The following is a 13,358-nucleotide window of genomic DNA, read 5'->3' as shown; positions in this document are numbered from 1 at the left end:
TTACACAGACGTGCCTTTGCCATGCATATATGCGCCTGCCTTGCACAAACATTTCTACATTTCACAAACGCGCTCGCATTTGACATAGATGCCTTTCAAACCATAGACACACTTGGACCAAGCACAAACACACCTAAACTACCCATACACGCCTGACACCAATGCAGACATGCCTTCATGTCTTTTGCCCTGCTTGACACGTTTCTAAGACATACCTAATATGCATTTATTGACCTACCTAACATGCATTTATGACAACAATTAATGCAACGAGGTACAAAGAGGTTTTGTGGTACTCACCGACTCTCGTACATCTGCTGGCCTCTGATATCGGCCAACACAATCAAATCTATGCACCAATGCCATCATTGCTGACTGCGCTCTGCTCTCTCTGCTCTCATTGCACTTTGATCTCTTAGGTGTGTGGATGACGATGAGGATGTTTTCCCTCATAGTCTATCTTATATACTACCCTAGCCTTGGTCTCTCGTGTCAGTCTTCTTTATCCCGTGACCCTGTCACTCCATCCTATCTTGTCAGTCCTTTCTAGCCTTTCTTTCTTATTGAGAGATTGTTTGCGATCTTTTTAAACATTTTCATCTAATCTCTCGAGGGGGCATATCATTCTTGTCATGGGGCAGCTTTGTATCAGTTTATCTTATCTTCTTTGAAACAACGCGACAAGCTGCACTGTCTCAAAGAGGGGCAAAATGTAGACACCTAAAATTGTCCTATTTAATTAAATAAATATTTTTATTTATTTAATTATTTAAACCTAATTCTTCTGTTAATTAAATAAATCTTTCTTTCTTTATTTAATTAATCCTCTTCTAAGCCTTTCCTCAATTATTTATTTAAATCGTCCTTTTCCTAAATTAAATAAATATGTTATTTATTTAATTGATCCCATTTCCTCTATTAATTAAATAAATCTTTATTTATTTAATTAATTCATTAGCCTTTTCTACCCATGACACATGTCATTCATCTCTTAATTCCTAGACCACCTACCCCCTTATTAATTTTATTATTTCCTATACCTACCCTTTAATCCTAGCCGACCATTTATCTTTACACCTCTTAATCTTATCCCTCCATTTCTTACAATGTCTTCTATATAAGAGGATGCACCTTTCATTATTAAGCATCCTAAGCATTCTAATCAATCTTATGCAATCAAGGCTTTTTGCGATCAAGCTATCAACCACATTTTCATTCTTTGTTGAACTCTTGTGCACACATAAAATTTGAGAGAAAATATATCAAGCAAGATCAATGGAGATAGGAAGAATGAAGATTCAAACCCTAGTGGACATGTGATCGTATAATCTTTTTGGTTTTGTTGATTTGCATTGTCTTAGGTAATCTTCATATGTTATGGTGGATCTTTGTTGTTGTTAGGCTAGGGTTTTGTGGTTGAATTCATTTAGTCTCTCAATATTGTTGTTCCATTATTCACTTTTCACCATACACAAGATCAACTCTGAAAATATCTAAAAATAAAAAAATCATTAAAAATCTAAAAATTGTAAAAAATTCAAAACTATAATTTTTTTTTTTTAAATCGTGAAAAATTCAAAAACATTGAAAAATTATCCGATTCATCTCCTGAGGGGGCATCCTCACATTGTAATCATTAAATCAGCGTCTGAGGCATCATATAAAGAATTATCATCTCAAAAATTGAAACCACATCAAATCCACATCATATCGAGATTTATCATCTCAAATCGAATTAGTATCATATCGAAACCGAATCCACATTGAAATCAAGATAGAATCTGCATCCCATCAAAATCAATATCAACAACATCATCAATTGAGTTTTCTTTGAACCAATACATCATCACACATCACTTCAAAGAGGGGCAAAATGTATATACCTAAAACTGGTTTGAAGATAATTAATTAAATACGTAGTTATTTAATTAATCCCCCTTCCCAATTAATTGAATTCACAGGCAAATTTGATTAATTCCCTTATTCATCTACTACTAAATAAATCTACATGATTTATTTATATAGTTCATTTCATATCCCCTTTTGATTAATTAATCTAAATTAATTAATCCTCCCCCATTAAAATTCATTCTTCTAATCTCATAATTAGTTAAAACAAATCAAATCATGATTTGTTGAGATTAATTATCTTTTTCAAATATTTGAATTTCTAAATTCAAATTGAGCACATGGCTCCTAACTTTTAACCACCTGACCTAACCATCCCCTAACCTAACTCATTCTATCTAATCCTAGGGTCTAACTAGCCCTATCCTCTTGCACATCCTAACCTCTTTTATCCTAACCTCTTATGGGTTGGATATTCTCCCCTTGAGACACATGGTACTTTTGCCACATGTCTCCTCCCCTGGATACTTGCCCTCTAATGAGAAAGGCTCCTTGACACTTGTCACCACAGAGATGACAAGTGTCCCTTCCTCCAACCTCTTCTCCAACTTCCTCAATCTTGACCCTTGATATCTTCAGATTAAATCTGGATCGTCGATTCCTGCCACCTCAACTTTGACCTTGGTGTTGGCATTATGTGTGTGAGGCCCTACCCCGATTCAGTTTGACATTTTCAGTTATTTGCATATTGAGACTATTATGGATGCTTTATTTTATGTTTATGGACTTAGAACTTATATGATTCCATGATTTGGATCACACTGACATATGTTGATGCTTTATTTCATGCATGATGATTATGAAACTTTAGATGTGTTACTAGAATAGAATTACATTATGATGGTGAATGTCATTATTGGAAACTTGCAGGATTTTATTTTGATGATAGAAAAATGATGCTTATCTATGAATGGTTCAATTTTGGAAAACTATGTTAATTGCTTATGTGAAATTGAATTTGAACGAATGAGATATTGAATTATTGTTGCCTAATGTATGAGTGTTTGATGTGCAATGGAATCCATGTATTTGATTATGTATGAATGTGATTATATGGAATTACTAATGTGTTAATTGAGATGCGCAGGAAAATTATCCATGTGACCATGGAATTTATATGGAGAACCAAGCCTAGACCTATGTGCGTTTGTTAAGCCGGGAGTTGTCTATTTGGAGAGACAACACCCCATTGTAATGTATTTTATTTTGTGAAGTGTATAATGCTTGAGTGTTAAAAAAAATTAATTTGTATGTATATGTGTAATCCTACAAGAGACAAATTCCATGTGTGATTTTTATATTGTATTTTTATTGTGTCACTTGACACGTGCTGATTAAGTGTCATTGATTTTGACTTGTCTCTTGGAGGGAGTTTTGTTTCTACCAAAGCCATTCAAAAACATGAGTGTGGTCCCAAATTTGCCTTGGGTAGGGAGTCTTGGGAGTGGTCAACTCAAGTTTGACCCGTAGGTAAACTTCAGTTGGGTTTCCAAAGGGTTTAATGGACTCCTAGGGTCAGTTTTAGGGCTTTTCCAAAGGTCCAAAGGGTATACCTATGGGTTGGGGGTATTTTGCAACACGTGACTTCTCCCATGTGACTATGTAGTCACTTCAAAAAGTGATATTTTCAAGATGAACGAAAATTCAACTTAGAAAGTTCTTCCTAGGATAGAGAACCTTCCGTTTAGATGTCAAACTCTCTTCCCCATCTTCTTCCACCTTTTCCCTTTCCAATTTGAGTAATGTGCAAGAGTTTGGGAAGGGCAACCAATGGGAACTCACACCTCACCCAAGGGGTTGGGAAGTGTGTGAGAGGCCTTCTTAGGCAAGAATTTGGAGACTTAGTGAGTAATCACCCACTCTCCATTCTTGGAGATTATGCTTGTTTTGAAAAAGTTAGTAGGAGTTTAGCACTTTTGGTGGAATTTGGAAAAAGTTAGTGTGGAATTGGGCAGCTCATCCCCAACTAATTTTAGCAAACCTATTGGCAGAATAAGGTTGGTTACTTCTTACCTCCTCTTGTTATGATTGTAAGTGTTAGTTTATGTTGTTTTGTAAAAGAAAAGAGTTGTTTGTAAGAATGTGTTTTATGAAGTTTTTTGTTGAAGTTAGAAATGTGTAGTTTTCTTTTCTATGTATTTTGTTTTGTGTTCTTGTTGTTTTGGGAGTGTCCAAGATCTCCTACTCTTGGGAGGGTAGGAAGATCTTGGGGTGGAAGGAGTATGACAGCCATGGGTGAGAGGCTCTCCTTATGGAGAGTGTTCTTAAGGGTGTCCTTGGTGACCCTTGATGCATAGCCTTGTGTATGCATTTGGGGGTCATAAGGGGAGTAAATATGGCCTTGAGCCTTTTGGGGGGGCATAAGGATTGTGGAAGTATTTGGTTGCATTTGTATTGCCATGAGGTGGCTTGTGTTGTATTGTTTTTGGCATGCATTCTCCCCATTGGTACTTGGTCCACTTCCAACCATGGAAGAGTCACCATGAAAGTGGTGAATGTGTAGCTTGGGAAGGGAAATTTAAATGTAAGTGTTTTCCTATGTTTGTGTATAGTTTGCTTGTTTGTAACCCGTCTAGTGCTTGGTTCTCCAAGCTCGGGGGTGGCTTCTAGTAAGCCTAGGCTGGGAGGTGAGCTTCCCATGGTCAAAAATGTGTTTTAATGCAGGTTGCATGGGAATGGGAAAAGAAGGATTGAAGAACTAAGTTGCATCATTTTAATTAAGTAAGTCGTTAATTAGTTAAATATTTAAAAAAAAATAAAAATTTCCGTTCGTGCCCAAAAGTTGGGCATGACATTTTGGTATCAGAGAAAGGTTGCCAACACTAGGAACCTTACTCCATTACGTTTCGCTATAATTATTTAATTAATTAAATTGTATTTAATTTTATTTTTAAACTAGCTAAAATATTTTCTCATAAAATAGTTATTTATTTCGTTTTATTTTATTTTCTTAAAAAGGATGCCTCCAACTACACGACAAGCTTGCAAACGTGGTAGAGGCCCTAGGCGTGCACGCATGGCACGCGAAGAGGTCATTAGGGAGGAATCGGTTCAGGAAGTGGACCCAGCAGCTCCTCCCGAGCAATCAGTTGACCCAAACCGAGACATCTTGGTAGCTCTTCAGAACCTGATTGAACTAGTACAGGATAGGCTTCCAGCAGTAGATCATCATGTTGAGAACCAGAACTTAGGAAGTCATAGAACAGTAGAACGGGAATGGAGTAGGAGTCCACCTCCTAATCCTGTAGAGAGTCAAGCTGTGCATGAGCCCGAACCCATTCACCTACCAGCACCACCTCCAGCCGTAGCACCAGTGTATATTGAGAGGGCACGTAGAGATCCAGGGGATCTAATCAGGGAGGTTATGCGTCTTTAGCCACCATCATTTGGGGGATCTACCGACGGGGTAGAGGCAGAGGCATGGCTTTTAAGCCTAGATAGGTGCTTTGCATTGCGCTCTTATGAGAGCAATCTAAAAGCACGTGCAGTGGTCCACCTATTGTGAGGAACAACCTCCACATGGTGGAGACAGGAAGAATATAAGTGTGGCTTAGAGATAGAGACCCTCACTTGGGAGATTTTCACAAAGAGATTCAGGGAGAGGTACTTATCAGAGCATTTCAGACAGCATAGGGTGGATGAGTTTCATGACCTCCAGCAGAAGGGTCTTACAGTGACATAGTACGAGAACAAGTTCTTTGAACTCTTGCCTTATGTAGACTACTTGAAAGATGAAAAGCTTCTCGTAAACCGATTTATCAGAGGATTGAATTCCGGCATAGCAGGACCAGTGAGAATGGCCGCTCCAGGGAGCCTCCGGGTTGCCATGGAGAAGGCTTTGATAGCCGAGGAGATTCAGGCCAGACCACATGACTCGAAGGATCGGTTTCAGAACCGTAATCCTTCACCACAGACTTATGGGTTTCAGAAACCCCATTGGAAAGGTAACAACAGGCACTCATCGGGGTTCTCCAAACCCCCTCCTCCGCAACAGTCACAGCAAAACCAGAGGCAAAAGCCTCCGCAGAATTAGCAGGGCACAAAGCCCAAGCAGTGGCAGTCACAGGGTCAGAGGCGAGATCAGAGATCTCAGGCTCCTTACACACCTCCGGCTAGGACTCAGCAGTCCTCTAGAGGTGGGTGCAGTGGTTCTAGTAGGACAGGGAGACAGTCTTTCTCCAGACCACAGGGAGTACAGTTTCAAGCACGAGGCCCTTGCTTCACATGTGGAGCCATGGGACACATGGCGAGAGAGTGTCCTCAGGGTCAAATGGCAGGGAATCAGAGGGTGGCAGCATCAGAGCCAACAGTTGGGGACATGGGCAAGTCCCACAGAGTCTTCGCAGCGGTTGACAACCGCCAGGCAGAGCATCAGGCCACGGTTATTGAGGTAGCAGGTATGATCAGAGGTAGCAATTTATCTATATTATTTGATTCAGGAGCTACTGATTCTTTTATATCTCCATTGGTTGTGGAGCATTGCGGGCTAGTGGCAACTAGGCAAGAGGTCAGTTGGGAAGTGGAATTAGCTTCAGGAGCTAGAGTGTCAGTGGAATCAGAGGTTAAAGGTTGTCAGCTTCAGATTGGTAATACCACCACCTTAGTAGACCTTAGAGTTACACCACTTGGATCATATGGTGTCGTACTTGGCATGGATTGGCTTTATGCCCACAGAGCCAAGATGGATTGTCACCTGAAAAGGATTGAGTGTGAGGATGATCATGGCTCTCCTATAGTGATCACTGGAATTCAGAGACCCGTGTCTCTTCGTATGATCTCCACCATGCAGCTTAAGCGAAGCATGCGAAAGGGATGTCAGTTATTTGTCATCACCATTAGTGATAGAGAAGAAGAAGAGGAAAAGGAACCATCTATTGATGACCATCCTATCCTTAGGGAATTTTCAGATGTATTTCCTTCAGAGCTACCTGGGATGCCGCCCCGTAGAGAGATTGATTTTCACTTAGACCTTGTTCCAGGAGCCGAACCAATTTCAAGAGCACCATATAGAATGACCACAAATGAGCTTAATGAGCTCAAGATTCAGCTTGAGGAACTCCTAGAGAAGGGCCACATTCGCCCTAGTGTATCCCCTTGGGGTGCACCAGTCATCTTCGTGAAGAAGAAAGATGGATCTCTTCGATTATGCATGGACTACCGTCAGTTGAACAAAGTAACCATCAAGAACCGATATCCATTGCCCAGGATCGACGATTTGTTTGACCAACTTCAAGGTGCCAAGGTATTTTCCAAGATTGATCTAAAGTCAGGGTACCATCAATTGAGGATAGTGGAAAGTGATATCCACAAGACCGCATTTCGCACTAGATATGGCCACTATGAGTTCACCGTGGTCCCATTCGGTCTTACGAATGCCCCAGCAGTTTTTATGAGTCTCATGAATGGAGTATTCCGTACATTTCTCGACCGCTTTGTGATTGTGTTTCTCGACGACATTTTGATATACTCACGAAATGAGGAGGAACATGAGGAACACTTGAGACAGGTTTTGCAGTGTTTGAGGGAAAATCAGTTGTATGGCAGTTTGTCGAAGTGTGCTTTCTTTAGAACTGAGATCAAGTACCTTGGTCATGTTATATCCGGTGATGGGATCTCGGTAGACCCATCAAAGATCAGAGCCATTATGGATTGGCCAGCACCTACCAGTGTGACAGAGGTCAGGAGCTTCATGGGCTTAGCAGGTTATTACCGACGTTTTGTTGAGGGATTCTCTAGAATTGCTCATCCTATCACTTCTCTTCAGCGCAAAGGGAAGAAGTTTGAGTGGACGAAGAAGTGCGAGAAGGCCTTTCAAGAACTTAAAAAGGCACTTACTACCGCACCTATCCTTGTAGTACCGGATCCTTCTGCTGATTTCATGGTTTGCACAGATGCTTCCCTAGAGGGTTTAGGAGCAGTACTTATGCAAAATGGCAGAGCTATAGCTTTTGAGTCTAGGAAACTCAAGACTCACGAGCTTAATTCAAATATAAGTAAATGTCTTATGGCTAAGTTTGATGATAGCTGGATATGGCATAGGAGACTCTGCCATGTTAACTTTGTTAACATTGTAAAGGCTAGTAAGATCAAGGCAGTTAGAGGGTTGCTGGTGCTAAGAAAACCGGATAACACCTTGTGCAGAGAGTGTCAATTGGGGAAAATGTCTTCCTCAACCTTTAAAGGTAAATCTTTCACTGCTGACAACTTGCTTGATCTTGTGCATACTGATTTGTGTGGTCCTATGAAAACTAGAAGTGTGCAGGGTGATAGGTACTTCATGATTCTCATTGATGACTACTCAAGAATGATGTGGGTCACATTCTTGAAAGACAAGTCTGAAGCCTTTATGAAATTCAAAGTTTTCAAAGCATTAGTGGAGAAGGAAAGCGGTAAAAGGATCAAGTGTCTCAGAATTGATCGAGGGGAATTCACTTCTAGTAAATTCAACAAGTATTGTGAAGAATTTGGCATCAAGAGGCAACTGTCTGCCCCCCAGACTCCACAACAGAATGGCCTAGCAGAGAGGAATAACTGGACTGTGGTTGAAGTAGCTAGAACCATGTTGATTCAAGGAAAGCTAGCTCACACCTTTTGGAGAGAAGCGGTGAGCACTGCAGTCTACACAATGAATCGGGTACTCATCAAGAAAGGTAAGGACAAAACTCTGTATGAGTATTGGACTGGTAAGACACCTGTGGTTAGCTACTTTAGGGTATTTGGTAGCAAATGTTACATCAAGAGGAGTGAACATCAGGGAAAATTTGAAGCTAAATGTGATGAGGGAATATTCCTAAGATATTCCACCAAGAGTAAAGCTCTCAAGTATTACAACAATAAGACTCAGAGAATAATGGAAAGTATCAATGTAAGAGTTGATGAATCCTCTGAGGAAACTGAGAAAACAGGCAGTGAGAAAGCTGTAAATGAACCGGTTGCAACCTTCTAGGAACCGGTTGTCAGTCAACCAAGTACCAGTAATAGTGTTCCTGAATCGGTGAATGCTGATACTGATGAAGATGAGGATGAAGAGGAAAAGCAAGAAGAACCAGTAAAGACCATTCCTCGGTATGTCAAGCTGAATCATGATCCTAAGCAGATCATAGGAGATAAGGATGTAGGAATCCTTATAAGAAGAAAGATCAAAGAAAACTCATATATGATCTATGAATTTGAGCCTAAATCATTCAAAGAGGCTCATAAAGATGAAAACTGGATCAAGGCAATGGAAGAGGAACTTGACCAGATAGAGAAAAATGGTACATGGTCCTTGGTACCCAGACCAGAACATAAAAATGTCATTGGCACCAAATGGGTGTTTAGAAACAAGCTGAATGAGGATGGCATAGTGATTAGGAATAAAGCCAGATTGGTGTGCAAAGGATATGCTCAAGAAGAAGGAGAAGACTATGGAGAAACCTTTGCTCCTATAGCCAAATTGGAAGGAGTTCGCATGCTTCTTGCATATGCAGCTTTTAAAGGATTCAAGGTATATCAAATGGATGTAAAATCTACATTCCTAAATGGTGTACTTGAAGAGGAGGTGTATATAGAGCAACCAGATGGGTTTTCCCTATCTGAAGACAGTGATATGGTGTGTAGGCTACATAAAGCCTTATATGATCTAAAGCAGGCACCTAGAGCATGGTATGAACATCTACATTCCCATCTTGTGATGATTGGATTTGAGAGAACAAGTGAAGATAGTAATATCTACTTGAAGTCTGAAGGAGATCAAATCCTGATCTATGAGGTTTTTGTTGATGACATTATCTTTGGTGGAGATGACAAGATGAGTCATGAGTTTGCTGATGAGATGAAGAAAGAGTTTGAGATGTCACTCATAGGGGAGATTAAGTTCTTCATTGGACTGCAGATCCAGCAGATGAAAGATGGAATCTTTATCACTCAGTCCAAATATGTCAAAGAGGTGTTGAAGACCTTTGGCATGGAAGATAGCAAACCGGTCGGTACACCGATGGTGACCGGTTGCAAATTGTCAAAAGAGGATGATTCCTCACTGGTTGATGAGAAAGAATACCGATCAATGATTGGTAAGTTGCATTATGTAGTGCATAGCAGACCGGATATTGCACATGTAGTTGGCATTACTACAAGGTTCCAGAAAAGTCCAAGAGAATCCCACTTGGTTGCAGTCAAGCGGATTCTTAGGTATCTAAAGGGAATAGTTGACTATGGATTGTGGTACCCATACAACAATGATTTCATTCTGAAAGTATTCATAGATGCTGATTGGGCAGGTAATGTGGATGACCGAAAAAGCACAACCGGTGGTGCAGTCTTTCTCAGCGGTAGACTGGTCTCATGGATGAGTAAAAAGCAGAGTTGTATATCTCAGTCTACAGTGGAAGCAGAGTATGTTGCAGCCTTAATGAACTGCACTCAGACAATCTGCATGAAGCATGTTTTAAATTGCTTCAAAATCCCTGTATCTGAACCGGTAAGTATATTCTGTGATAACACAAATGCTATCAATATTTCAAAGAATCCGGTTTTACATTCTAGAACCAAGCATTTTGAGCTTAAGTATCTTTTCTTGAGGGAAAAGGTTCAGAATAAAGAGATTGCACTGGAACATGTTTCCAGTAAGGAGTAGTTAGTAGACATATTTACCAAGCCTCTCCCAAAGACTACATTTGTGCATTTACGAGGTGAATTGGGGGTACTGCCCCTTCAGGAGGTGAACTAAAAGTATTTGTTCCACATCAGTCAGGTATTGCATAGTCAAATTTTTGTTGATTGATGTGTTGAAGGATGCTACTCCTCAGGGGGAGCAACATAATGGAACAGGGATGCTTGTGCCTCCACTTTGGCATTGTTGTCAAAGGGGGAGAAGATGTGAAGCGGAGAGATATCTTTGTATATTGTCATCAATGCCAAAAAGGGAGATTGTTGGCATTATGTGAACCAATATGAAGACATAATGATATTGTATGTTGTCATTGATGTCAATATGTGACATGATGTCAATCGGCACATGTGACATGTGAGAAGAGAGAACCGACATATGTATGAACCAGTATATATGCCAAAGTGAAGCGGTATATTTGTTCAAGATGAACTGGCATGTCAAGGTGAACCGACATGTAGTTATGGGAACCGACACATGGAAGCATTGTATGACTACCGGTTGGTAGGTAGTTTCCACTTCAGGATTTCTGGTTGGATTACCTCAAGCCTGTGTGACTCAATCGGTGATCTTTGTGTGATGAGTTAGCAGTATAATGGAGAACAGATCATGTTGCCACATAAGCCCTGTGCGCGTGAAGGATCTTGCATGAAAAAGACTATCCCTATCTACCTTGGGAATGTGCGAAGTTTGTCAAATGGTGATAACACGTGATGGGTTATCAGACGCCATGAAATCGGTGGATAATGGACAATAGAGAATGTCTTGAGATCGATTCAAGATTGTTGCATTTAATGCAATATGATTCAATGGTCGGGATTGAAGCATTTGAATTGCTTAACCTAACAGGTTTAGGGTTTTTGCTACCGACCTATCTGTTTCCTATAAGGTTGATGTTGTGTTTCTTTCCAAAGTTGTTGACAAAAGTTGTATGTGTGTATTCAAGGGAAGTGATATGTGATTCTTTCAAGACCAAAGGAGAGAAGAGATACCTGCAAAGTGAATGTGCAGAAGGTGGAGAGGAGCCAAAATGGATCTGCATTAGCATTGAGTGTTGTTACCAGATCACTGTAATTCCTGTTGATCTTTAACCACTTCAACAGTTGTGAAATCCTTTAACAGGGTATCCTTAACCAGCTTGATACAAATCCCTTAACAGGGTAACTTGAAGTTATTGAGTTCTGGGAAGCTATAGAGATCTGGAGATCCTTTAGCTATTGAGTTCTTGAAATCCTCTAACAAGGTAACCTTAACCGGGTTTAACCCTTAACCGGGTATTGTAGCCATCCCTTAACCGGGTATTGTAGCCATCCCTTAACCGGGTGATCCCTAACAGGATCGGTTCCTAATAGAACCTATTGTATCTGTCTTTAATAGGACAAGGTTCCTAACAGAGCGGACTTCCAAAGAGTTCAACAACAAGCTTGTGGGTATTCATCCCCACTGTGGTTTTTCCCAGTTGGGTTTCCACATGAAAAATATGTGTGTCATGTGTGATGCTTTTATCTTGTGATGCTTGATGTTACCTGTTAAGCATATGATGGTTCTGTGTTTCATGCCTGTCAATAAAACATGTTGAACTAGCTGATGTGAAGATATGATGATAGATTACCTATTCTTACATAAGGGTGAAATGGCAGTGTAGTTCCAAGTTGAGTAGGAAGATAAGTGAGTAACCGGTTTATGATTGTTTTAGTTGTTCTGGGTTTTACCGGTTTTACTCTGCTTCAAACCGGTGTCACTATTTGCCAATCATTTGGAGTAATTGTTGTTGAACCGGTTTAGAAACGGTATTTTGCTTGTACTAATTCACCCCCCCCCCCCTCTCAGTACCGGTTTGGTACTATTTGCTCATCATTGAGTTATCACTTGGAATTCCTATAAATACCCCTCATTTTGGAGCAATGAGGATCCCTTGCATTCATAATTTTAGCATCATTACTCTAGGCATTTTCATTTCAACCATCTAGCATAATTAGCATATTGGATTAATCATGCTTTTCATACCATTTACATCATCATGAAGTAGCTACTCAACTCTTGAGTTGCCACTTTGGAGGTCATTGCTCCGCTGAGAGCCAACAATTCTTCAACCTTCAAGGTCCTCAAGAATAGAGGAAGATGGGACATCTCAAAGAAGTATTTGGTTTGCATTTGTTTAGCTTTCTATTTGCTTTGTACTTTCATTATGTTGTCTCATCTATGTGTATGCTTGTTTCATTTAACCACATTTTTTGAGCATCACACTAGTTTATTATAAAAGATATTTTTATAAATTAAACCATGTATATTTTGATTCATAAGTGAAATTATATTCAAAATGGTTTGCATTTGGAATGATGTAAGATAACTTACAAAATGGTACAATTCATAGGTTCACATTCTAAATATAAATTCCAACCAAGTATACCCCCTTGGTTTTCACTCCTCATCAATTGGTACAATTGATAGGTTCATATTCTAAATGCAGTGACATTATGGCAACCATTGTATTAGGGTAAAATTACAAAGCTGTGTCACACTCTTATACAAATTTTGATTCAACTTTTTAAATTGAATCAAAAGAAAGTGAATAATATGTTTCGAATTTTGAAATGATGTAAACTAAGAAAATGTATATTCTTTTGTGTATTTTATGTTAGTAGTTTAAAAAATAAAAATAAAAAGTTGTTTGAATATAGTTTTTTATAGAGTAAACACTATAATTTAGTTGATAAAATGTTGAAATTGAAGTTACACAAAGCACCACACTTTATTTAGTAAATTTTACCTTTTTTTCTTCAATTTTTTTTGTGTATATTGA

This window comes from Cryptomeria japonica, chromosome 2, assembly GCF_030272615.1.
Source record: "Cryptomeria japonica chromosome 2, Sugi_1.0, whole genome shotgun sequence".
NCBI classification, from domain to species: Eukaryota; Viridiplantae; Streptophyta; class Pinopsida; order Cupressales; family Cupressaceae; genus Cryptomeria; species Cryptomeria japonica.
Note: the sequence above shows the minus strand (reverse complement) of the source record.